Source organism: Bubalus bubalis, chromosome 21 (assembly GCF_019923935.1).
Source record: "Bubalus bubalis isolate 160015118507 breed Murrah chromosome 21, NDDB_SH_1, whole genome shotgun sequence".
Taxonomy (NCBI): domain Eukaryota; kingdom Metazoa; phylum Chordata; class Mammalia; order Artiodactyla; family Bovidae; genus Bubalus; species Bubalus bubalis.
This window is the reverse complement of record NC_059177.1, coordinates 4,902,355-4,928,645: the sequence shown is the minus strand read 5'-3', so window position 1 is coordinate 4,928,645 and position 26,291 is coordinate 4,902,355. Positions and strand designations below refer to the sequence as shown.

The window sequence follows — 26,291 nt, the reverse complement described above, 5'->3', positions numbered from 1 at the left end:
TTCAGTTCAGTTCAGTCCCTCAGTCGTGTCCGACTCTTTGTGACCCCATGAATCGCAGCACGCCAGGCCTCCCTGTCCATCACCAACTCCCGGAGTTCACTCAGACTCATGCCCATCGAGTCAGTGATGCCATCCAGCCATCTCATCTTCTGTCGTCCCCTTCTCCTCCTGCCCCCAATCCCTCCCAGCGTCAGGGTCTTTTCCAGTGAGTCAACTCTTCCATGAGGTGGCCAAAGTACTGGAGTTTCAGCTTTAGCATCATTCCTTCCAAAGATATCCCAGGGCTGATCTCCTTCAGAATGGACTAGTTGGATCTCCTTGCAGTCCAAGGGACTCTCAAGAGTCTTCTCCAACACCACAGTTCAAAAGCATCAATTCTTTGGCACTCAGCCTTCTTCACAGTCCAACTCTCACATCCATACATGACCACAGGAAAAACCATAGCCTTGACTAGATGGACCTTTGTAGGCAAAGTAATGTCTCTGCTTTTGAATATGCTATCTAGGTTGGTCATAACTTTCCTTCCAAGGAGTAAGCATCTTTTAATTTCATGGCTGCAGTCACCATCTGCAGTGATTTTGGAGCCCCAAAAAATAAAGTCTGACACTGTTTCCACTGTTTCCCGATCTATTTCCCATGAAGTGATCAGACTTATTCAAGTTAATTTACCTATAGTCTTTCTTCTACTAAGTGAGGATTCAGGGCTTGAACTAGGGCTTCCCAGGAGGGAAATCTATATAAAATATGAATGAAATATTTTTTTATTTTTCTTCTTATTAAATCTTTGGCGCTAGTAGTAAAGAACCCACCTGCCAGTGCAGCTAGATTTAAGAGAAACAGGTTCGATCCCTGTGTCAGGAAGATACCTTGGAGGAGGCCACAGCAAGTGGCCACTCCAGTATTCTTACCTGGAGAATCCCATGGACAGAAGAGCCTGGCAGGCTACAGTCCATAGGGTTGCAAAGAGTCAGACAGGACTGAAGCAACTTAGCAGGAGCACGAAGCATCTAGACCACCAATGTCCACTAAGAATATAAAGTGAGCCATATATGCGATCTTGCATTTTCTATTTTAAAATTAGAAAGAAAGAGGTGAAATTAATTTAATTTACCATAGTATATCTTACTTAATCCAGGATAACCAAAACACACTGTAATTTCAACATGAAATCTATATAAAATATGAATGAGATATTTTTTGTTTTTCTTCTTATTAAATCTTTGAAATCCACTCTGCGTTTTATACTTCCTGCACACCACGTCTCCTTTCAGGAAAGCTGCATTTAAAGTACCCAATAGCCACACATGTGAAGTGGCTATTTTACTGTGGTCTGTGGACCAGTGGCATAGCTGTTCCCTGCAAGTTTATTACAAACTTAGGTTCTCAGATCCACCCCATTTCTACTGAGTCAGAATCTTCACTTTAACTAGATGCACAGAGGAGTCACGAGCATGTGAAGATTGGAGAAGCACGTTCTTCACCATTTTATTGCTGCTGCTCCAGGGTGCCTGTTCGCTGCCTCCTTGCAGGATCCTGGATTGATGCCTGTTACATGGCAGCCATCTGCGAGGTAACGCTGAGGCCAGAGTTACATCATGAAGAGTCCATGCTTTGGGATGAGGTAGGTCACAAGCTATAGTATTTTCTGATTGTGCACAATTATTTGACCACAGTGAGCCTTAATGTCTGCTTCTGTAACATGGAGATGACAGCTGAATCAGTTGTATATTAAGTGTTCTTTAAGGAAAGAACAGACTCCCAATTTTTAGGTGAGGACACTGTCTCCATAAATATTTGTGATTCTCAGTCTTCTTGTGACTAAGTTCTCAGCAATGAGAGGTTAGCCTAAGTGTTCTCTCTAACTTCTGGAAAGCATCATTAAAGTTTCAGACCCAGTCTAGAGTTACATCCCTTTCTTTTCTTCCATTCAACTTCAGCCTCAAGTATAAACATGGTAACAGCCCCAGTAACCATCCTAAAACATGAGGTGATCTTATGGAAGTCATACCCTGGGATGGTAAAGAAGAAAGATAGCATGTTCCCAGATTCCTGGCTGCTGTAAAGCTTTCACTCAAGCCTAATCGCCTTCTTTATGTTTCTTCTTTGTGTTGTACAGATAAACTACGTTACTCTATATATAGATCCTTCAGTTCAGTTCAGTTCAGTCGCTCAGTCGTGTCTGACTCTTTGCGACCCCATGAATCGCAGCACGCCAGGCCTCCCTGTCCATCACCAACTCCCAGAGTTCACACAGACTCATGTCCATCTAGTCAGTGATGCCATCCAGGCATCTCATCCTCTGTCGTCCCCTTCTCCTCTTGCCCCTAATCTCTCCCAGCATCAGAGTCTTTTCCAATGAGTCAGCTGTTCGCATGAGGTGGCCAAAGTACTGGAGTTTCAGCTTTAGAATCATTCCTTCCAAAGAAATCCCAGGGCTGATCTCCTTCAGAATGGACTGGTTGGATCTCCTTGCAGTCCAAGGGACTCTCAAGAGTCTTCTCCAACACCACAGTTCAAAAGCATCAATTCTTTGGCACTCAGCCTTATTCACAGTCCAACTCTCACATCCATACATGACCACAGGAAAAACCATAGCCTTGACTAGACGGACCTTTGTTGGCAAAGTAATGTCTCTGCTTTTCAATATGCTATCTAGGTTGGTCATAACTTTCCTTCCAAGGAGTAAGCGTCTTTTAATTTCATGGCTTCAGTCACCACCTGCAGTGATTTTGGAGCCCAAAAAAATAAAGTCTGACACTGTTTCCCCTGTTTCCCCATCTATTTCCCATGAAGTGATGGGACCGGATGCCATGATCTTCGTTTTCTGAATGTTGAGCTTTAAGCCAACTTTTTCACTCTCCACTTTCACTTTCATCAAGAGGCTTTTGAGTTCCTCTTCACTTTCTGCCATAAGGGTGGTGTCATCTGCATATTTGAGGTTATTGATATTTCTCCCGGCAATCTTGATTCCAGCTTGTGTTTCTTCTAGTCCAGCGTTTCTCATGATGTACTCTGCATATAAGTTAAATAAGCAGGGTGATAATATACAGCCTTGATGTACTCCTTTTCCTATTTGGAACCAGTCTGTTGTTCCATGTCCAGTTCTAACTGTTGCTTCCCGACCTGCATACAGATTTCTCAAGAGGCGGGTCAGGTGGTCTGATATTCCCATCTCTTTCAGAATTTTCCACAGTTTATTGTGATCCACACAGTCAAAGGCTTTGGCATAGTCAATAAAGCAGAAATAGATGGTTTTCTAGAACTCTATTGCTTTTTCGATGATCCAGCGGATGTTGCCAATTTGATCTCTGGTTCCTCTGCCTTTTCTAAAACCAGCTTGAACATCAAGAAGTTCACGGTTCACGTATTGCTGAAGCCTGGCTTGGAGAATTTTGAGCATTACTTTACTAGCGTGTGAGATGAGTGCAATTGTGCAGTAGTTTGAGCATTCTTTGGCATTGCCTTTCTTTGGGACTGGAATGAAAACTGACCTTTTCCAGTCCTGTGCCACTGCTGAGTTTTCCAAATTTGCTGGCATATTGAGTGCAGCACTTTCACAGCATCATCTTTTAGGGTTTGAAATAGCTCAACTGGAATTCCATCACCTCCACTAGCTTTGTTCATAGTGATGCTTCCTAAGGCCCACTTGACTTCACATTCCAGGATGTCTGGCTCTAGGTCAGTGATCACACTGTCATGATTATCTGGGTCGTGAAGATCTTTTTTGTACAGTTCTTCTGTGTATTCTTGCCACCTCTTGTTAATATCTTCTGCTTCTGTTAGGTCCATACCATTTCTGTCCTTTATTGTGCCCATCTTTGCATGAAAAGTTCCCTTGGTATCTCTAATTTTCTTGAAGAGATCTCTAGTCTTCCCCATTCTGTTGTTTTCCTCTATTTCTTTGCATTGATCGCTGAGGAAGGCTTTCTTATCTCTTTTTGCTCTTCTTTGGAACTCTGCATTCAGATTCTTATATCTTTCCTTTTCTCCTTTGCTTTTCGCTTCTCTTCTTTTCACAGCTATTTGTAAGGCCTCCCCAGACAGCCATTTTGCTTTTTTGCATTTCTTTTGTAGGGGGATGGTCTTGATCCCTGTCTCCTGTACAATGTCACGGACCTCATTCCATAGTTCATCAGGCACTCTATCTATCAGATCTAGGCCCTTAAATCTATTTCTCACTTCCACTGTATAATCATAAGGGATTTGATTTAGGTCATACCTGAATGGTCTAGTGGTTTTCCCTACTTTCTTCAATTTAAGTCTGAATTTGGCAATAAGGAGTTCATGATCTGAGCCACAGTCAGCCCCCGGTCTTGTTTTTGTTGACTGTATAGAGCTTCTCCATCTTTGGCTGCAAAGAATATAATCAATCTGATTTCCATGTTGACCATCTAGTGATGTCCATGAGTCTTCTCTTGTGTTGTTGGAAGAGGGTGTTTGCTATGACCAGTGCATTTTCTTGGCAAAACTCTATTAGTTTTTGCCCTGCTTCATTCCGTATTCCAAGGCCAAATTTGCCTGTTACTCCAGGTGTGTCTTGACTTCCTACTTTTGCATTCTAGTCTCCTATAATGAAAAGGACATCTTTTTTGGGTGTTAGTTCTAAAAGGTCTTGTAGGTCTTCATAGAACCATTCAACTTCAGCTTCTATCCTTAGCAGGCAGTAAATAAATGTTGGTCTTTTAAATAGATATGACAGACACGGCACTGGCCCTCAAGGAACTTGAAATAGAGCATAAACAATAAAGGAAATAAAAATGTGTAAAAAACATTTGTCTAGAATTTCATGCATTGTTTCTTGCCTTGGGCATGCACATATAAGTGCATATCTTCTGACCTAAACTTTGTAATAGTATACTGCTACAGCTAATGCTAAATATGTTTATGTCTAGGTGAGACCCTTCCTTGAATTGGTAGTGAGATCTCTCCAGTGACAATGGTGCTTCTTAGTTAAATTTGTCTCTACTGAGTTGCTTTAAAGTTTTTATATAGTATCTACTACCTTAGCAACATTGCTAAGACCTTAAGACTTTGGAGTAACTCACTCTGGATTGTTTCTGGTCATTTAGGAGGAAGTATATATATATATATATATATATATATATATATATATATATTTTTTTTTTTTTTTTTAATGGTATTTGACCATAGAACCAGGATGCAGAGATTTTCCTCAGGTGTACATGTTATTGTTTATTTTGAGATGAAGGGTAGAGCAAGTAAGAAATCAACACTTGAATTTCTAAAAACCTTTAGAAAAAGTTTTTAGGCCATGAAGGAACTATATATTAGGCTTATCCAAATGTATTGTATCACAGATGAGGAAATTGCGATCCACAGGTGGAAAAGGACTTGTGCCCACTGCATGTTGCTTACGAGGGGGGAGCGGGCAGCAGGGCACAGCAGGCTGGTATCCAGAGCCACGTGTCTTCCAGGGCACAGGATTCTGCATGCACACACACATACATCCACACACGCACATATACGTGTAGTACTGGTGATTATTTTACATGAGGGCACGACAGTGGGTGTTCACCATCATGATCACATGAGCTCTTTCAAGAACCCTGAGAAGTAGACATTACTTCCTCTTTCTACAGATAAGGAAACTGAGATAAAGGTCATTTGAATCCAAATGTATATTTATTATTTCAAGCATATACTGCAATAATTAATAATGATTTTTGAAACTGTTAATACGGCATAACAAATATTGTTCAGAACCTTTAAATAATGAAATGAAGGGAAAGTGATTGATGGAAAATACTATTAGAGAATATTTTCATGAAATAACATAGAATATTATATTCTTGTGTTGACATATATTTTCCAAAGTTAAATCATAATACAAGGCATAAAAATAGAGTTTAACTTACATCACACTTCTAATCCTTATAGGTTTATTTGACATAGTAGTATTCTTAGCATAAAACAAGATGGCTTTTATGTTTAATTTTCACTTATTTAATTGCACTGAAGCCATGAATCTGTCAAGAAAAAGCCCCATTAAGGAATTCTTCCCTTTTTGTGAATGTGAGTCAAAAGAAGAATGTCAGCTTTCCCAACTTAGTATAGAATGCAAAATTAGAATAAATGTAGCCAATTGTCATTGTCAACGGAAAACCAGGGCAGCCCTGAGTGATTTGGGCATCACAAGTTTTCAATTTTTTCACACTCTCAGCTGTGTTGTTTGGAAAGTAATTATAGCAATGGGAAATATAGCAGATTTGTTGGCTGTGAGCAGAAAGATAGTCACTATTTTTCCTCATTTTCTTTAGAAAACCTCATTTTCATAGAAAAGCTCCATGACGCACTAGAAATGTTGAAACTTCTTGTCTGCATTTTTATAAACTTCTCAAACAAGATGGAATAGCAATTCTGGCACGATTAAAGTAAAAACTGCTTGAAATGAAGAAAGCCCCAATACTGAACTTGGCAAATAAAAAAACAAAAAACAAATTAACAACAGATGACTGCTTGACAAGAGCATGGTTTATTGATCAGAATCTGCTGAAGAATAAAAGCAACTCATTTATTGAGCATGGAAGCATTTCTTATATGTATCACATAAGAATAAAGAAAAAGCACTCTCTCTTTCTGTTCCAGGGAAGGACTACTACATGGAGAAAGAGGGAGGTTGTCACCAAGCAAGATGCTGGGCCTGACGCCATCACCTCCCTGAAATGATGGCAGCTTCCAGCCAGCCTTCATCCTTCCATCCTTACAAAGCTACACCTGATGACCATGTATGCACTGACCTGTTCAGTTAGTTATTCTATATGGGAATGGACATATTTTAGCTCATTGGGAAGGGACTCTGGGAAATTTTTATAGCAGGCAATGGCATCATTTGCATAAACAAGTCTTTACCATAAAAACATGTTTCCACAGCGGGTGGGCTGCTGACTTTGGAATGAAGGGGCGGTTGAGGAAACATGATGGAGTCCTGATCTTTTAGAGGTTGCTCTGAGCTCTGATGGGAGAAGGCGATGGCACCCCACTCCAGTGCTCTTGCCTGGAAAATCCCATGGATGGAGGGGCCTGGTGGGCTGCAGGCCATGGGGTCGCTACAAGTGGGACACGACTGAGCAACTTCACTTTCTGTTTTCACTTTCATGCATTGGAGGAGGAAATGGCCACCCACTCCGGTGTTCTTGTCTGGAGAATCCCAGGGACAGGGGAGCCTAGTGGGCTGCTGTCTATGGGGTTGCACAGAGTCGGACAGGACTGAAGTGACTTAGCAGCAGCAGCAGCAGTAGCAGCTGAGCTCTGATGGGGTACTGGATACTAGCCTTCCCTGTGTGTCTAACTGATCAAGGTCACCGAAGAGATTGTATCATTCTGTTCAACTACAGGGCACTGTTCAAATACTTAGAAATCCTCAAATTCTCGCTCTGTAGCTGAAAAGAGAATGACTATCCCCATATTCCCTGAGGAGCCTTTTTTGTCACAGTGGCAAAGTGATTCATCCACACAAGGTCACTGGTAAATTGAAATGTGAGCCAGGACTTTAAGGGAGTTACTAAGTGTTTTGACAAGGTGGGATGAGCCAGGTTAATAGAAAAAGCCACTTAGAAAGGGGATATTTTTTATCCACACACTTTGGTTGGAAACCTTACATGAAGATTGATAGCAAGTTGGAAAAATTGCAGAGAAAAAGAGAGCAGCATTACTGCATGTAAGGAGAGTAATTTGGTTTTAAACACCTCATAAGCTACCAGTGGGAGCTACTGAAAAGGCCAGAGGGCGCTGGAGTGGAATTGAAAAAATGGAAGTTATTTCAGGAAACGGGAAACAGGGACCAAAATATGGGCTAGGAAAATTCATTACAAACATGTCAGTCCTTATAAATGAAGAGAAATACTGCAACCCTCCACCAGCCAGGCCCAAAGCACGCTTATCTCTAACCTCTTGTCACACACACGGAAGGGACATGCCCAGGTTTTCTTGTAATGCCAAACAGTCCCTTCCTCTCTCCATCATATCTCTTGAAGACTTATTTTATAGACCTTTATTTTCTTGCCCACAATTGTATTGCAGGACTTTTTTTTTTTTAATGTTGACCATTTTTAAAGTCTTTATTGAATTTGTTACAATATTGCTTCTGTTGTTTATGTTCTGGTTCTTTGGCCATGAAGCTTGCAGGATCTTAGTTGCCTGCTGCTGCTGCTGCTAAGTTGCTTCAGTCGTGTCCGACTCTGTCCGACCCCATAGACGGCAGCCCACCAGGTTCCCCCGTCCAGGGGTCAAATCAGCACCCCATGCATTGGAAGTCAAAGTCTTAACCACTGGACCACCAGGGAAGTCCCCTAGGTTGTATATAACAAGGCAGAGAAGGGTCCCTTTTCAAGGGCAGGTCAAAGACTTGGGACTGGAAACTCAAGCACAGGTGATGGAAATGGCAAACAGATCTCAGTGGCCATCTATGATGTTTAGGATGTTATGAAAGTTTAGGTTAAAATTGGTGGCCACATCTAGAAACAGAATGCTGGGAGGAGTGTGATTCTGGGTGGAGCTGGCTCCATCCAGAGAAGGGGACAGCTCCTAGGTCCTGCCCATCCAGGGGCAGCACATCTGAACCTTTCAGTATGTTAGGAGCAGAAAAGGGGCCTGGCTGTGGGAAGGGACAGGATTTAGTGGCTTGCAGGTGAGTCCCAGTCTCTGGAGACCCTTAGTAGAAAGGCTGCTGTAACCAAGAGTCTATCTACATGACTTAACCCCTCCATCTGCCATGCCAGGTTGACTGGTTACACAGAAGTAGCAAAGATGGTGTTACAACTCTGATTATTAGGACAAAGATTTGATTTGGTAGTCTCATGAACATTTCTCCTAATTGTTACTTTACAGGATGGGAAGCAACGCTTTGATATGAAAACAGAGCTTACTCAGTGAAGGGTTTACCATGGCTGGGTCCTATGGTCAAGTGTCAACTGCGTGGCCCCTGGATGAAGGGAAGCCATGTGGATGAACACAGTTGATGCTCCAGCTCTGATTCCAATGATTCACTCAGCATGGGAAACATCCAGCTCTCTGTTCAAATATTCATTCCAGTTCCTGGCTGCTTTAAGGCCTTTAATAGATCTGACAAAAATCCGTTAAGTACTGAAAATTTGTCAGCAAAAAAGTCAACTTGTAGAGAGAGTTTGTCCATTTTGCTTTATTTTGGCTCAGGCAAAATCTTGTAATCTCTTTCTAGCATCAGCAGTTGAAACAAGTTTGCCTCTCAATTTAATTAATCAAGGATCCCTCTTTAATTTCATGATAAAATCTGTTGCTAAGATGGCCCTTCTGTTGAGTCAGCAAAATACTAGAGATAGTTGTTTCATCCTTTCTTCTGAATTCTTCAGGTGTGTTTTGTATATTTAATTGCTTAGGATGGTAATTTAAAATTAAGATTATAGACAGGATACTTAGACATTTGAATCTTCTTACACCCTGCAATGAACATGAAATGAACCCTGCAAACAAGCAACATACGTAATACAATCCTAAACTGCCACTTGTTCCTTGGAAGGAAAGCTATGACAAACCTAGACAGCATATTCAAAAGCAGAGATATCATTTTGCTGACAAAGGTCCGTCTAGTCAAAACTATGGTTTTTCCAGTAGTCATGTACAAATGTGAGAGTTGGACCATGAAGAAGACTGAGCACTGAAGAATTGATGCTTTTGAACTGTGGTGCTGGAGAAGACTCTTGAGAGTCCCTTGGACTGCAAGGAGATCAAACCAGTCAATTCTAAAGGAAATCAACCCTGAATGTTCATTGGAAGGGCTGATACTGAAGCTGAAGCTCTAATCCTTTGGCCACCTGATGCGAAGAGCAGACTCATTGGAAAAGACCCTGATGCTGGGAAAGATTGAGGGCAGGAGGAGAAGGGGACGACAGAGGATGAGGTGGCTGGATGGCATCAGACTCTGGAAGATGGTGAAGGACAGGGAAGCCTGGTGTGCTGCAGCCTATGGGGTTGCAAAGAGTCGGTCACCACTGAGAGACTGAACAACAGCTCTGCTTCCAGCAGGGATGTGTTCCTTCCCTGAGTGCATCCTGGATTCATGGCTCTAGGGCTGGAATTCTACCTCTCCTTATCAATGGACACCCTTCCCAGCACCCTCCACCTGATGGTCCTATTTCCCTTCTAGAGGAGCTGAAGCTTAGCATTGCGTTAGCCAGGGCTGATTTCCTGACCACTTTTTCTCCCCATGTGAGCTGAGTTAGCACTCTCTAAGGTCCGCCAGCACCTGAGACCCATTTCCATCTCAGCATTTCCCGAGCTGTGTCATTTCCAAATATTTAGCCATCTGTTTCCTGACGCACTCCCTGAGGATGGAAATAAATCCACCTTGTATATAAAGCCCTACCACAGAGTGAGCCCTGGATAAGTGTTCTCATTGAGAGAAAAAAATCATGACTAGATCTCCTGGGATGACCACTCCCTCCCTGGTCAAGCTCTTCACCCACAGGACACAAACTCAGACTCCCTTTTCTTCGTCATGAAACAATGAATGCACATCTCTCATGCCTTCTTCTCCCCAAGCCACATTTTAATTCAAAAAAATATTTTATATGATATTTCAGACTTTATAAATGTCTAGAAATAATTTTAAAGGCTATCAGCTTATTAAAAAATAAAAGGTTTATGGTACTGCTTCAATTTTCAACATTTCTATGGGGAAATATATTGTATCCATGCTCACCCTATTTGCCTCACCTGGTCACTTTATACCATTTCCTCTCTTAACAAGTTTGCCTTTTGGGCCCTACCATAGCAGGTAGTTAAAAGTTCTTTGAATTCTAATGTAAACTTAAGGTTTTAAATATGTGGGATTTCCATTTTTTATTGTCATGTTTACAGTTTACAGAAATATAAGGTAGCTTCAGTCTTCAGTACAATCTCTCTTTCTTTTTTTTGGCCACAGGGCATGTGAGAATCTTAGTTTCCAGACCAAGTATCAAACTCTCGCACCCTATATTGGGAGCTCAGAATCTTAACTACTGGACCATGAGAGAAGTCCTACAATCTCTCTCTCTCTCTTTTTTTTTCTCTTTCAGGTGTCATAAAGCCTGGAATGTCCAGGAAAAGAGAACTCACCAAACTTGAGATCTGCCTTCCTCTTGATATGCAAGGGACAAGATTTGTCAGTTGGAGATGACCAGACATCACTTACGGTAGTTTGTTCATGATCTGAAATCCTTGTGTAAACAGAGAGTGATAAATCAGGGCAAATAAATCCAGCTGAAACCAACACTTACTCTCGGCAAGTGCGTCAGCCAGCGTGAGGGTGTGGTGTGTCTCAGAGTGTCCCAGGCACAGCTGGAGCCCCACCTTCGTGCTTTCTGAAGCCCAGCGCAGTCCAGGGATGTTCAGGACATACAGTTCAGATGTTTCTACACTGAAATAACAAACATGTTGCTGGAGAACATGTTCTCCAAAACTAGACTTGTTCATGAGGAAATTCTGAGGTGGTTTTCCATGGCATTTGTTTAAAATAGGAAATAGTGATTTCCTCAGAGAGTAAGAGGAAAGGGACTTGCCTGGTGGTCCAGCAACTTGGCCTCTGTGCTCCCAAAGCAGGGGGCCTGGGTGTGATCCTTGGTCAGGGAACTGGATCCCACATGCACAGCTCAGGATCCCACATGCTGCAACTGAGACTTGGCAAAGCCAAATAAATAAATACTTTCTGAAAAGAGTAAGAGGAAAGGAACTTCCCTGGTGGTCCAGCGGTTAAGACGCCATGCTTCCATTGCAGGGCATGCAGGTTTATTAATTCCTGGTCCAGGAACTAAGATCCTACACACCACATCATGGTGTGGCCAAAAAAAAAAAAAAAAAAAAAAGAATAAAGGAAAAGAGAAACTTGAGGCAGAGTATTGGGGTGAAGCTTAGAACCTGTGTAGTTGCCATAAGGTAGGAATTTGAAATGTGGAAACATCTTTTGCTGTTGTCAAGACAGCTGAAGGAGAAGTCCACGTTTTCTGTACTGCTGTGCCCTCAAAACATGCAATCCTAGTGCTCAGTCTTCTGAGAGTTCTCCAGTAGAATTTGTCCGGTACTCCTGTTGTCTCATGGAGCATTGATAGCAAGAATAAGCCTTGCTCAGTGCAGATGTTCTTCTAAGCACCTTACCTGTATGACCTCATTTAATCATCAAAGCTGTCCTTTGAGGTAGATGTCATATTATCATCACCCTCATTATTCAGATGAGGCAATTGAGGCCCAGAGAGGGTAAGTCACTTGCCCGAGGTCACACAGCTGGTGAGTGGTAGAGCAGGACCAAACCCGGGCAGTGTGGCTGCAGAACACACTGCTCATAACCCTCATGTCGTGCCGCTTCCCATTCCGCACCTGCCTCCACCAGAGTGCTGGCCCTGCTAGAATGCAGAGCTGGTTTGTGACTATCTCCTTTGCTACCTGCAAAGCCAGTATCCTGCTAACTCCTATCTTCTAAATGCCACCAAAATACTGCTCGTTATTGGATACATGAAGACTTGTTGAATAATAAATACCCTTTCTGTTGATTCAAGTATTTGAGTTATTGGTAAGACTTAAATACAGGTACAAGGAAAGAAGTAAGGGGGAAAAATGAATAAAGCATTATTGTGTGCAACAGAGAACAGCATATGCAAATGTCCTGTGGCATAAAGGAACGTGGGGAGCAAGAAGAAAGAAAGACGTAAAAGGAGGAATCAGATTAACCTTGGAATCTCATTGGTTGGGTCCTCTCTCTCCCTGATGTTCATGAATCATTTGGAATTGACTGCAATTGATAGGCTTTTGGGTAAATGCATTCTTAGGAATAAACTGCATTCTATTATTTTCATGACACCAACATTGTATTCCAAATGATTCCCACTTTGCCTCTTCAAAAGGTATCCCTTCTATACAATCAGACAAATGAGAGAGTTTTAAAGGTCATATACCTTGTCTTTTTTATTTTCAGAACTTTCAGAAAAATAAGGAATCTTGGACATATAGTGATTCTACCAGTAGTATTCCAGTCCAGGGTATGACAGGTGCTGCCAGTACTAAGCTAACTGAAGAGAATATTTTTTGAGAGGTAAAGAACAACTTTAATCTTTTCTTTTGGAAATTTAAAGAGCCGAACTTCCCTTCCAGGAATAGAAAGAGCTGCTCTGTGCTCAGCATTATCATTGCACCAAGAGAATTCCCATGGAGTTACTTAGGAGGAGAAACAGAATTTGTTCTTTCCTGCGCTCTTAAAAATAGGTTCAGGATATCAGAACTGAAGTACATGTTTATCTCGGCCTCCCAATTTATCCTCTGCTGTTTTACAGTCTTCCTGTTTGTGTGCATCTCTCTCAGGGAACCACATGGAAAACAAATGTCTGGTGAGTAGAGTCTCCTGAGAAATAAAAATGTAGAGGTAAAATGTATTCCTCAGTAAACATATTGCTGGGGGATGTGGGGGAAGAAGGCAACTGGCAAACAGACTTTTCCAGAAACCTAGATACACTGTGAGACTAACTGGAATCTTCTCTCAAGGGAAGTCATAAAATGCCACAATGTGGAAATGAGTAAAGGACCAAGAGACGTGGTAGGGGGAACACGCATTTCCCCCACTGTCCCCTTGTGGTACTGTGTCTTCACATAGCTCGTGGGATCTTAGTTCCCACACCAGAAATTGAACCTGGGCCCTCAGCAGTGAGAGCAGGGCGTCCTAACCCACTGGACCGCCAGGGAATTTCTGATGTTGTGTTCACAGTTGCAAAGGGCCCTGGTGACCAGGGAGAGTTGTGAGTGGACAGTTGTCCTGCAGGCGGGTGGTTGGTACCTGATGGGTTCCCTAGAGACAACTGAGCTGATGAAAATGCTCAATATATAGGAAAAAAGCATTGATCACAAGTCATGATGGATGAGACTGCCAATGTGTGGTTTGTGTATTGGGTTGCTTTTCTTTGATATGGTCTTTGGTAATGGTAAGCAAAGACACTTGCTACTGTATGGAATTGTGTTCAAAGCAAAATTCACATGCAAGTCCTCCTATTTTATTTTCTTTTACCAGTGGTGACTTGGAAGATGGGTATTGGATTTTGGAGTTGTTTGGATCTTAAGCAGGATCACTCTGCAGAGATGAATGCATTTTAAAGATGGCGGAATTTTGGTCTGAGGTGTTGTCTAGTGGGGGGGTCGCATTAATTGAGGGTCTCATTAATCACCCTGTTCCTCAAAAAACCACATAGTCACCATCTTAAATGGCCTGGGATCATTGTCATTTAAACTCTTACCTGGTTTTCTAAATTTTAAAATCATTTCAGACTAACAACAACCAAACTTCAATAATCATACAAAGAACTACTGTTTACTCAGGATTCCCCAAGTATTAGTCTTTTTCACATTTGTTACTTATTTTCTCTGTTTCCTTGAATTATAGACTCACTGATTTATTAGGGCACATTAATATTTTCTTTTTAAGCTGCTTCTAAAAATCTTAGTTGGTATTTAATTTTCACGGCCTAACATGACAAGAATGATGTAATTTATCCATGTTCAGAGAACTAAATATAATGCAATCATCATTTGCTTCTATAGTTAAGATCAGTTAAAAACTAGGGTAGAGCCCAGAATTCCAGGAGCAGGTCTAATGAGAAACAGGGACAGGAAAGATGCCCCCGAGCCCTGGTGTTTTGTGTTTCAGCCTCACAGACCTCTCGTTTCAAAGCAGAGCCCTGAGCATGCGCTCAGGTGCGTGCTCTTTGCCCAGCAAAGTGAGAGGCAGGCAAGAGGCGGAACATAAATTTGATAAATGTGGGTGAAATCAGTACCGATGTAGGAGAATAAATAGAGTTTTGATTAATGTAATTATTTGTTTGAAATCCACTTGCAAAATAACATCTTGAGAAACTAGGGCTGAACTATCAAATCCCAGCCCCACACACCCCGCCAGCTTTGTATTTTGTGTGTTCTGATACCTTCACCCAAGCAGTGCGTGTGTGTATATTTGTATATGTGTGTGTGTGAAGCCAACTTCTTCATTGCATGAAAAACATGAATATATGATAAAATATATTTTTAAATAGAAGCTGTTGTAATAATGTGTGGAAGCGTAAAAAGTTAGGTGGACGTTTCTATGTGCATGGTCTATATTGCCTTCTAGATAGAGTGTATTTTGCACTGTTTATGACCAGCTGGTGTCCAGGTCATTTCATGAATAGGGACGGTTTGTTGTATCTTTTGGTATCGTCCAAGGTCAGCAAATAGCTGCCATTCATTGCATTGTCACAATTATTTGTTCATAATTAAGTATTCAAGAAAGTGTTTTAACCTAATTATTTGAAAAGTTGATATATTGCCACCACATTAGAGTTGTGTGGGGCATGGCTTGATCTGTGGCATTTTAAGTCAGATCAAGGTAATCATCCTTCCTTTTAAAAAGCCTCCTTGTTAACCCTCCTACACTGTTGGTGGGAATGTAAATTGGTGCAGCCACTACAGAGAACAGTATGCTGTTGCTGCTGTTAAGTTGCTTCAGTCGTGTCCGACTCTGTGCAACCCCGTAGACGGCAGCCCACCCGGCTCCCCCGTCCCTGGGATTCTCCAGGCAAGAACACTGGAGTGGGTTGCCATTTCCTTCTCCAATGCATGAAAGTGAAAAGTGAAAGTGAAGTTGCTCAGTCATGTCCGACTCTGTGCGACCCCATAGATGGCAGCCCACCAGGCTCCTCCGTCCATGGGATTTTCCAGGCAAGAGTACTGGAGTGGGGTGCCATTGTCTTCTCCAAGAGAGAACAGTATAGAGGTTCCCTAAAAAAACTAAAAATAGAACTACCATCTGATCCCACAATCCCACTCCTGGGCTTATATCCGTTCAAAACCATAACTCAAAAAGATACATGCACCCCAATGTTCACTGCAGAGCTGTTTACAATCGCCAAGACATGGAAGCAACCTAGATGTCCCTCGACAGAAGAACAGATAAAGAAAATGTGGTACACGTATACAGTGTAATAATACTCAGCCATAAAAGGAATGAAATAGTGCCATTGGAAGCAACATGGATGTACCTAGAGATGATCATACCAAGTGAAGTAAACCAGACAGACAAATATCGTATGATATCACTTGCACGTGGAATCTAAAAAAAGGAAACAAATCAATTTGTTTACACAACAGAAACAGACTTACAGACAAACTTATGGTTACCAAGGCAGAAAGCGGGGGAGGGATAAATTAGGAGTTTGGGATTAACATATACACACTACCTTATATAAATAGATAACTAACAGAAACCTACTGTATAGCACAGGTAACATTATTCAATATTTTGTAATAACCTATAAAAGAAAAAAAATCTGAAAAGGAATATACATATATATATACACACACACATTTATACAAAACAAAATCAAACCTCATGAAATATACAGACTACTGGGAGAAAATGACCTTAAACGAATAATTAGAAAACTAAATAACCAATGATGGTGATGCTGCGAGTAAGGAAAGTACCAGATGCGTGATGGGCAGGAAACTGTCTAGGCTGAGGTCAGTCTTCCACACAGGTGTGACTTCCTCACAGGTGTCTGGAGTGTCGCCAGTTCACTCAGAAACCGTGAAAATGTCATTTGTGAGTATGGAGTGTTGTGCATGAAAATTAGAAAGTTGAGGTATGTTTGTAGTCGTGAGAAGACACACACATGCACACACACTCATCACTTCTGTAAACTAAAGTAACAACAGGAGGACATTGGCTCACAATGCTGAGCATAAGCACCCAGGGGTCACTGCTCCCAGAAGGAGCCCAGGGCCCCGGCCAAGCAGCAAGACCTTGAGCGCAGCTGAGGCTGGCAATGCCTGGATGCAGGAGGACCACTTCCCTGCTGCGGTTCATGAAGAGCACCTCACTCATCTTAGTCCCAAGACCAGCTCAGGAACATCGTTTGATCTGCCGGCTAGTCTATGACTGACTCCATCCTTGGAGGCTTTGTCACTTTCAGTTCTCTTTTCTGCAGCTTCACTCTCTGGGGACCCAGAATTGGGAAAAGGACACAAAAGTCACCTAAATCCAGATGTTCCTGCTCTTCTGCTCTTTATTCTTAGTTCCCATGAGCTTGGGCCCAGAACTGCTCATGGCTCAGGGAACAATCATAAACCTTAACTAGACTTTCAGATTGAAACCTATGTAGTACGTGGTCCTTTGAAAATATGTATGTGATCTGGGAGGCCAGGATGAAATGTTACTTCAGCAGAAACTTACAAGCTGGTGGGTGTCAGCCAGGGGAAGGAGGAGAGGGGAAAGCATCCCAGACAGGAGGGATAGTGACCGGAACATACGGTGTGCTGAGCAGTAGGGAGCAGGGGGCTTTCATTAGAGAAGCTGGACAGCATGGCTGCAGCATGGCAGGGGTGCGGGCGAGGGGTGCAGGTGTGTCCCTGGAGTTAGGCAGGGGCTAGGACCTGCAGATCCTGGACGGCAACCTGAAGCAGTTTGAACTGTATTCTAGAGTAACCAGAAGCCCTACAAAAGCTTTACTGAAAGTAATCGGGAGAAAAGAGACTCCAACTAATTGGAGCCTGACTCACAATGCATGACGAGAGATTCATACCTCCCATTTCACACGAAAGAAATGCTGACATCCCAAGGAATGTTTGAGCACAATCAACCCTTGATCTTCTGGGTATCCTTAAATCACCTACTTGTCCTCAGTACTCAGCCACAATTCATGGCATTCCTGGAAGATAGTTCTCAAGCCACCAACAAAAGGGCAAGAAACACTTACTCATGAATTAAGCCATGAGTTGTCGGGTGAGACACCCAGTAATTTCAGCCAGAATAATGATGTGCTTATTTTTTGTGGGACAAAATATAAAATTCAATTAGAATTTCAAAATCAGACTCTAGGGAAAAGTCTCCAACAGTCATTACAAATCTACTTTAGAAAGAGAAATGGAAGCTGGCATTTAGATTGAAGTGCTTTTCCATCAAAATATATAATGAGCTCAACTGAGGTTATTTCAGACAACACTGTGAACATAATTAATACATGGAAATATATGAGAAATGATCATGAGAAGAATAGAATTAAATAATGGGAACTCATCATGCAGGGCAAGTTGCAAGGGCTTAACATTCATTATATTCCTCATTCTCAAGGCAACAATATCATTAAATATGAAAATGATTTAATATAACCTTGCAACTTTAGACTAAAAAACTGAGAAAATGTCACCATTTGCACATTTGAAATAAAAGTGAATATTAGCATTCTGAATACCTATTCTCAGAAATACATATTTGCCCAGGACTTAGAACACTTGCACAAGCAGTAATTCTGAATATGGACTCCAAATGTGATGAGTCTGTAAATCTTTCAATGATATATGTTAACAAGTACTTTTTATGTATTTTTCTTTAACAAATACTTTTTAAATAAGTACCGTTGACACAGGGCAACGTCCAGCCCTTTGCTAGGTGCCCTGAGACCTTCTTGGGGTCTTTCATAGACACAGAAAATACCGTTTCTCCTTTCCAGGAGCTTATAATCCACTGTTTTCAAACAGTGCCTGGGGAAAGTGGCCACTCTGTGTGTGTGTGTGTGTGTGTATTGGGGGTGGGGGTGTGAGTTCTAAAATCATAAGCCTTAATAAGGAAAATGGTACAGATCAAAGTTATATTAAGGAGGATGGGGACTTCCCTTGTGGTCCAGTGGATAAGAAGCCGCCTTCTAATGCAGGGTACATGGGTATGATCCATGACTGGGGAGATAAGCTCCTACATGCCTCAGAGCAACTGAGCCCATGCACTACCACTAAAGAGCCCTTGTGCTGTAACTAAAAACAGACACAGCCAAATAAATAAATAAATAAAGTATTAGGAGCACGGAGGTAAAACAGAAGTGTGGTCAACCCATTTATATATGTGTGTGTGTGTGTGTGTGTGTGTGTGTGTGTTCGTGTCTCCTTGGAACTAGTTGTTTCCGGGACTAGTTCTTCCTACTCTCTCCTATGATTTGCTAATGGGAATTAATATATTCCCTTGGCTTCCCAGGTGGCGCTAGTGGTAAATAATTTGCCTGCCAATGCAGGAAACCCAAGACTGATCCCTGAGTTGGGCAGATCCCCTGGAGGAGGGCATGGCAACCCACTCCATTATTCTCGCCTGGGAAATCCCACGGATGGAGGAGACTGGCGGGCTGCAGCCAATGGGGCTGCAGAGAGTCGGACACGATTGAGCACAGCACATTTTTGCTTAAACTAATTTGAATTATACATCCTGGCTCACATATCATTGGGAATCAGCAGGTAACATGGTAAGAGCTTTTGGAGCCCCTAGACGGGGTTAGAATTCTGACCTAAGTGCTTATCACCGGACTGAACTTAGGGACATTAACTTAGCCTCTGAGAATGTTTTCTCATCTGCAAATGGGGTTAAAAAGTCTCTATACTACATTTTTACTAAGATCACACAACGTAATGCATGTTGGTAAAATGCCTGCCAATAAAAAGAATCGTTAAATCAATGATCTTTTTTTCCTTCTTTATAATACTGCGCCTTTTTTTTTTTTTTTCTGTATCCCTCAGGGCCTTCTATAATCATCACCAGCTGGTCCTCTGGAGCAATGTCTGTTCAGCCAGACCTTGCCGAGCGACTTTACAAGTTTCTGTCCAGTGGCGATTGGGTGACTTTCCTTCATTCAGACCACAAGCAACAGTGCAAGCTGTACACATGAAACCGTGCCATGAAATTTCCTCCATGCCATTTTTCCTGTTTGCCTCTACTCTCTGATTACCAGTTAAAATTTTACAGGAAAGCCAACTGAGTACAAAAAAATATTTCTTACAAAGGTAATTAACTTCCATAGAACTATAAAGTTGGAAGAAATATTAGAGAAAATATTGCCAACCAAAGAAGGAAATCAGGAACGAAGAGGGAAAATATTAAGCTGAACTTTTATATATGCTTCCTTATTTAACTCCTTGCCACCTTTACAAGTAAATATGACCTGACTTGATAGGTGTGGAAACTGAGGGTCAGAGGTGAGGGATCTATCAGAGAACATAATACTGTGTCTTACCCCAGAGACCACACCTTCTAGTAGACTACGTGACTTCCAATAACAAGACAGCTGATGAGTGGGAATAAGTAAGCATCAGTGATGAGTTTTAGGAAAAAAAATTTTGCTTACAGAAAGGGCTTCTTGGGAAGTTTTCAGGATAAGAATAAGCTCTGAGCTTTCACTCGGAATAAATTTCTTAGCTAGGGAATTGGATTCTATTTTGCCGTTTATTTACAGGGCAATTTGGAGGAGGGCATGGCAATCCACTCCAGTATCCTTGCCTGGAGAATCCCCATGGACAGAGGAGTCTGGCAGGCTACCATCCATGGGGTCACAAAGAGTTGGACACAACTGAGCGACTAAGCACAGCACGTAGGGCAATACAATTCTCCTCCGTTTTAAGGCTATAATTTTAAAAAAATCCATTTAAGTTTAAAGAATACTACTCGGTATTCTTTAAAGACTATGAAATATGGCTGGATTTTTCAAGAGTGCCAAGTGAAATGTCGCTACATGGGGAACATCACGTTTCCTAGAAACAGAAAAGGTCTGTGCTGAGTTCATCCTTTCTGACCCATGGACTCACTTTCCACATTGACAGGTTTCTTTTCTTCTTCTTCTGCTTTAGTTGCTGCTACCCTATTGTAATGCCAGCTTTCTATGAAAAGAATTCCTTCATGCTGTCAATTGCTAACAACGCAGGACTAGATAATTTTCTCTTTCAATCTTCCCAGTTTTTCCTTTTCTCCTTTCACCATCCCCCCTCCTCTCCACACACACTCACATTTCTCTATCAACAATAACTTGTAACAAGTGTGAGTCTGCAGATTCTCCAGTGCATCGCAATATTTTCCTAGGAATCTATTTTTCAACTTCTTACTATTTGGGGACAGTCCATTTTTCATATACAGATAGCTGGATTGCTATGTGTGTATCCCAAAGGGAAATTTCATCTTGATCTGCAGATTTAAACACCCTGTCTATTTATTTAAACTTGTTAACAGCAATCATGATCATCATTTAGATGTTTTTAGAATGCAGTATTTTATTTATGCACTTAAAAAAAGCCTTCATTGAATTTGTTACAATATTATTTCTGTTTTATGTTTTGGTTTCTTTTTTTTTTGGCCACCAGGTGTGTGGGATCTTAGGTCATGGACCAGGGATTGAACCCAATCCCCCTGCACTGGAAGGCAAAGTGTTAACCACTGGACCACTAGGGAAGCTCCTATTTATGTGCTTTTGAAACAGCTTAAAAAAAAAACCACAAAAAACTGGCATAGTGCTTTGAAAACTTCAGCTCTGGAGTCAGATTTTCCTGGGTTTGAATTCTGGCTTTCCCACTTCTAGCCATGAATCCTTGAGCTAACTGCTTCACTGCTTTAATCCTCAGTGTCCTCATCTGTAAAGCAGGAAGACAGTAACACTCGTCTTATTGGACTATTGGAAGAGTTCAATGGATGGAAAACGCTGGGCAAAACAGATGGAACATAGTCAGTCCGTGGAATCCATGGGGTTGCAAAGCGTCAGACATGACTCAGCGACTTAACAACAATATGCTCGATAAAGTATTCCCTGTCATTATCTTCTCTTTCTTTATAAGGTGGGATATTAATACACGAGTTAGATAAATAGAAGAATGACAGGTACAAGTCATTTTTTAAAATGTATGTATTTTTAATTGAAGGGTAATTGCTTCACAGTATTGTGTTGGCTTCTGCCAAACATCAGCGTGAATCAGTCACAGGTATGTTATGTCCCCTCCTCTTGAACTTCCCTCCCACCTCCCTACCCATCACCCCCCATCCAGGTTGTTACAGAGCCCTGGTTTGAGTTACTTGAGTCATACAGCAAATTCTCATTGGTATCTGTTTTACATATGTATGTTTCCATGTTACTCTCTCCATACATCCTACCCTCTCCTTCATAGAAGTATGACAGGTACAAGTCATTTTTAAGGACAGCTTTTCAATATTGACTTTTCAAGTAATGTGAAGTGATCCCAGGGATCTGTGCCACTATGAAAAGCTGTAAACACGTTGCAAATTGTCACCCAGTACTTCTGATTCAGCTTATGTCACAGTGCACATGCCCTCCTTGATGGAGACATGGTTACCAGGGGCTTGCCATGGCGTTTGGAAGCAGAGCATGTCAAACAACAGCTGAGTCAGAGTACCCCTTAGACGTTGGAACAGCACACAGCTGCACTGTTAAGTTCATTCTGGAATCATCTCTTCGTTATTTTTTCAAGATTACAAGAAATTTTTATTTCCATTAAAAACAATAATCTGTTTTTGGCTATTTTGGTAGAAATGAGTGATTTTAGAGAGGAAAATTGTTTCAATAGAAACTATAATACACACTTGTGCATATTAGATTGGAGTCATCTCTTCTTTGGTTGTTGTAAATGGAGTCAAAATTTACAAAACACCATCTCATCAAATACAGATGCTGAAAGACTGTGGGAAGGAATCAAAGCTTCTTTGTAGAGCACGGCTGGTATAAAACTTGTGAGCAGGGCTGAGAAGCCGTGATTGCCTCAGGGCTGTTGAACAAACATCTCCTTAGTGTCCACTGTCCACTGTGTTGAGGTACTGGGCCTGGGCCTGAGGGGGCGATGGAGAGCAAGACGGTTGTCCCAGGTCTTATGAGTCTTACAGCCACAACTCGGGTCAGGGAAGGCAGGCTATTTACAAAAGGGGATGACAGCTTTTAATGCAAAAATGCTGGGCAGCAGACTCTCCTAAATCAGTGATTTGAAACAAGCTAAATACTATGCACAGTGAGAGTCAAAGAAGCATGTAACCCAGGGTTTCTCAAAATTATTTTCACTAATACCCACTTAAGGAGTCTTTTTAGATGTTTTCTTCTAACCGCTGCCCCTGAGATGAAAATTTCATAGTATAGGCACATGCATGCTGGTTATGCGTGTTAGGTAGCTTCAGTCACGTCTGACTCTTTGTGACTCTATGGGCTATAGCCCTCAAGGTTCCTCTGTCCATAGGCTTCTCCAGGCAAGAGAACTGGAGCAGGTTGCTATTTCCTTCTCTGGGGGATCTTCCCAACCCAGGGACTGAACTCACATCTCTTGCACCTCTTGCATTTGCAGGTGCGTTCTTTACCACTACTGCCACTAGGGAAGCCCCATCATGTATGTATGAGTTTTATACATAAACAGAGTAAGAATTTTTTTGCCTTCCAAGAGCCAATTTTCATCCCCTCTGTTCATTATCCCCCCACTAAGAATGCAGGATCTAATCCACCTGGGAGGGTTTATGAGAAGCTTCTAGAGACAGTTGGGTTGCACCAGGGAGGGAATGGGAGGTTCTCAAAGAAGAGGAAGGAGCATTCCAGCTATTGGGAATAGCGGTGAGACCAAGGGGTAAAAACAACTTTGCTATTTGGAAACTGGTGGGGTGGTTGGAACATGGGGTTCATGTCTGGGTGTGGTGGGACAGAAAACCAGCAGCGGGGCGCCTTTGGTGACTCAGCACCATGGAGGCGCCTGACCCGAAAAATCAACATTTCAGTTTCTTCTGGGTCTTTCTTTCCTGCTTACACTCTAGATGTGGAAACGACTTTGCTGCCCAGGAAGACCGACCCTCACTGTAACCTTTAAAATGCTCCTACAGTGGAAGGGGAGGCAGGGTCCTTGCAACCATGAGGCTGGTAACCAGGGCTTGAAACCTGCTGTTCTCCCTGATGGGTCAGCTGGGAAATCAAGGGAAATGAATCACTGCAAGCAGCTGTGTGGGTTGACCCTGCATTTTGGCATTTGGCCACCATTTGCCAGTAAAAGCAGAAGCAGAAACTGACCTATACTGATTGTTACTCACATGTGAGTCAACTTGCGGTGAATTTCTTAAAAGCTGATTTAAATATTCTTCCTGAATTTCACTATTAACAAGAATGCCTTTGGTACATACTTGGAATTCTGTTTTTTAGTTATTACTAATAAAAGTATGCATTCCCTGATTGGAATGATGAGTGGAATAAGGCATACGTTACCATGATCTATGTGATTCTTACCGCCTTGAAACTTACGGTGTGGCAAGAAAATCAGACAATCAACAAAACTAAAAAAGGTTTAAATATTGTGGTAGATGAAGTATAGATTACCTTGAAAATTTAACAGAAGCAAGTTATCCAACCTAATGGCTGCTTTTCTTTTGGTACTGAAGCTCTTGTGTGCATATAGTTCAAGTGCCCACCTGCCCCTCCCCAACTCAGAAGGTACAGAATCCATCTGCAATGCAGGAGATCTGGGTTTGATCCCTGGGTTGGGAAGATCCCCTGGAGGAGGGCACGTTAACCCCCTCCAGTATTCTTGCCTGGAGAATCCCCATGGACAGAGGAGCCTGGCAGGCTACAGCCCATGGGGTCGCAAATAGTGGGACATGACTGAGCGACTAAGCACAGCACAGCACACATATATACACATACACATATATACACATGCATACATACATACACACACACACACGTGTGTGTGTGTGTGTATATATATATATATATATATATATATATATATATATATAGCTTCCCTGCTGGCTCAGTGGCAAAGAATCTGCCTGCAATGCAGGAGACACAAGAAATTCGGGTTTAATACCTGGGTCAAGAAGATCCCCAGAGAAGGCAATGGCAACCCACTCCAGTGTTCTTGCCTGGAGAATCCCAGGGACGGGGGAGCCTGGTGGGCTGCCATCTATGGGGTTGCACAGAGTCGGACACGACTGAAGAGACTTAGCAGCAGCAGCAGCAAGAAGATCCCCTGGAGCACGCAATGGTAACCCATTCCAGTACACTTGCCTTAAAAGTCCCATGGATAGAGGAGCCTGGTGGGCTACAGGCCCCGGGGCCACAAAGGGTCGGATGCCAACTGAGCAACTGAGCACAAGAAGCATATGTGTGTGTGTGTGTATTTTTTCATATACATACATGAACAAAACAAGGAAGTCCTCCCCTTATACCAGAGAGAGAGACTAGGATGCCTATAAACTTGCAGCCCCAATGTCAGCTTTACTGTCTTTCACCTTTGCAGCTTTAGCAATTAAGAAAATGACGCCAAAAAGCTAAGCAAAATTCTCTTTTGCCCAATATTTTCTACACCAAAACTGTGGTCACCCTAAAGTGAGAAACATGAGCCTCTCTAGTGGCGGAATAACACAGGAAATTTGAAACCAGGACTGGTGAAAAAAACTTATGAACGTGAAAGTCAACACATTTTTGGCGAATCTGGGACTTAGTAAAAAAAATCATGCTACAAAATATTGAAATAATTCCCTGACCTACACCTACTTCATCGATTTCTGCTGAGCTAATTTTAACCTCAGTGAAAAGAAAAGAAAAGAAAAGAAAAAAACTCTCCACTGAATATTTGCAGAATTGAACTCCAAAGCCTGTTACGTTTGGTTCCTTTAATCTAACATGGATGAGACTTCTGTTTCTTTTTCTATAACGTAGAGTACAGAGAAACAGGAAGCCCAGAACTGCTAAATGCAGGCCATTGTGCAGATACAATGTAATTGTGCTCAGATGTGATATTTGTTCTTCTGGGTCTTATTAGGGGCACTCTAATTAATTAAAGCATGACAGATGCCATTGCTGAATCCTCTGTCCATTATAGTTAAGGCTTCATTTGGGGAGCATGGTACCATCTGAGTGAAAATGATCCATTCACACCATGTTAAGCAGAGATAAATAATCCAAATTAAATTAAGCAGGAAGCGCTGAGCCCAGCTATGATTCACAGCTGAAACTAAGTCTGATCTAGTTTATAATGCAGAAGTTTCCTGGTGTGGGAGGCTGCCTCTGGGTGAGGGGCCCTAGCTCTCACCTCCCAGATTACCCGCTTCCCAGCCCCCACCACTAGCTCTGCCTTGTTATCAGTACTGGAGCCAACTTCCTCCAACAGTGATCTTTTAAAAGTGAGAACCTTCCTCTAGTTTCAGCTCAAGTAGGCACTTGGAGTCTCCACTAGCCTTTCTGAGACATCGAATGTACCAAAGATACTTCCAAAGAGAGTCACAGAGTCATGAGAACTGGTGAGGGGGACTGAAGGAACAGGCTGATCCAGATCCTAGTTCTTTCTCTTTGGACAAATGAGGCCCCACAGGGATGATGTTTTTAATCGAGTAACTTCAGTATCTGCTGAAATCTGAAAATGGAAAGATCTGCTCTGTATAGAACTACACTTCATGTGGGCTTACCCCCAACACAACCACTGCTTGCTTTTATCAGTAAATGAGGTGGATTTATGACGAAACCAAGGAAGGC

General features: G+C 42.0%; 1 long non-coding RNA gene across 2 annotated transcripts; it reads left to right on the top strand.

Moving 5' to 3' along the window:
* The first annotated feature begins 872 nt into the window (after positions 1-872).
* Positions 873-21,790, top strand: LOC123330970. Of its 2 annotated transcripts, none has more exons than XR_006547338.2 (7): positions 873-1,621; positions 6,607-6,746; positions 11,052-11,168; positions 12,941-13,057; positions 13,296-13,349; positions 19,540-19,803; positions 21,409-21,790. It is a non-coding gene; the product is annotated as an uncharacterized LOC123330970 (long non-coding RNA). The 2 variants fall into 2 exon arrangements; XR_006547337.2 differs by having other exon boundaries at positions 21,151-21,790.
* Positions 21,791-26,291: the final 4,501 nt, after the last annotated feature.